This window comes from Arachis hypogaea, chromosome 11 (assembly GCF_003086295.3).
Source record: "Arachis hypogaea cultivar Tifrunner chromosome 11, arahy.Tifrunner.gnm2.J5K5, whole genome shotgun sequence".
Lineage (NCBI taxonomy): Eukaryota > Viridiplantae > Streptophyta > Magnoliopsida > Fabales > Fabaceae > Arachis > Arachis hypogaea.
In genome coordinates, this window is record NC_092046.1 from 74,220,573 (window position 1) to 74,221,182 (window position 610).

Below are 610 nucleotides of genomic sequence, written 5' to 3' on the forward strand. Positions count from 1 at the left end.
AAGCTTAGAGTGGATGTTCAAACCTTTAGACAGAAAGAAGGAGAATCCCTCTATGAAGCTTGGGAGAGATATAAGCAACTGACCAAAAAGTGTCCTTCTGACATGCTTTCAGAATGGATCATTCTGGATATATTCTATGATGGTCTATCCGAGTTATCAAAGATGTCATTGGACCATTCTGTAGGTGGATCCATTCACCTAAAGAAAATGCCTGCAGAAGCTCAAGAACTCATTGACATGGTTGCTAATAACCAGTTCATGTACACTTCTGAGAGGAATCCTGTAAGTAATGGGACGCCTCAGAAGAAGGGAGTTCTTGAAATTGATACTCTGAATGCCATATTGGCTCAGAACAAAATTATGACTCAGCAAGTCAATATGATTTCTCAGAGTCTTAATGGAATGCAAGCTGCATCCAACAGTACTCAAGAGGCATCTTCTGTAGAAGAAGCTTATGATCCTGAGAACCCTGCAATAGCAGAGGTGAATTACATGGGGGAACCCTATGGAAACACCTATAATCCCTCATGGAGAAATCATCCAAATCTCTCATGGAAGGATCAACAAAAGCCTCAACAAGGCTTTAACAATGGTGGAAGAAACAGGTTTA

The 610-nt window shown here is 40.7% G+C and overlaps 1 non-coding gene across 1 annotated transcript; it reads right to left on the reverse strand.

Annotated features, from left to right (window-relative positions):
- Positions 1–108, reverse strand: LOC112725023 (small nucleolar RNA R71). The gene has a single exon (XR_003164155.1). It is a non-coding gene; the product is annotated as a small nucleolar RNA R71 (small nucleolar RNA).
- Between the last annotated feature and the right edge of the window lie 502 nt (positions 109–610).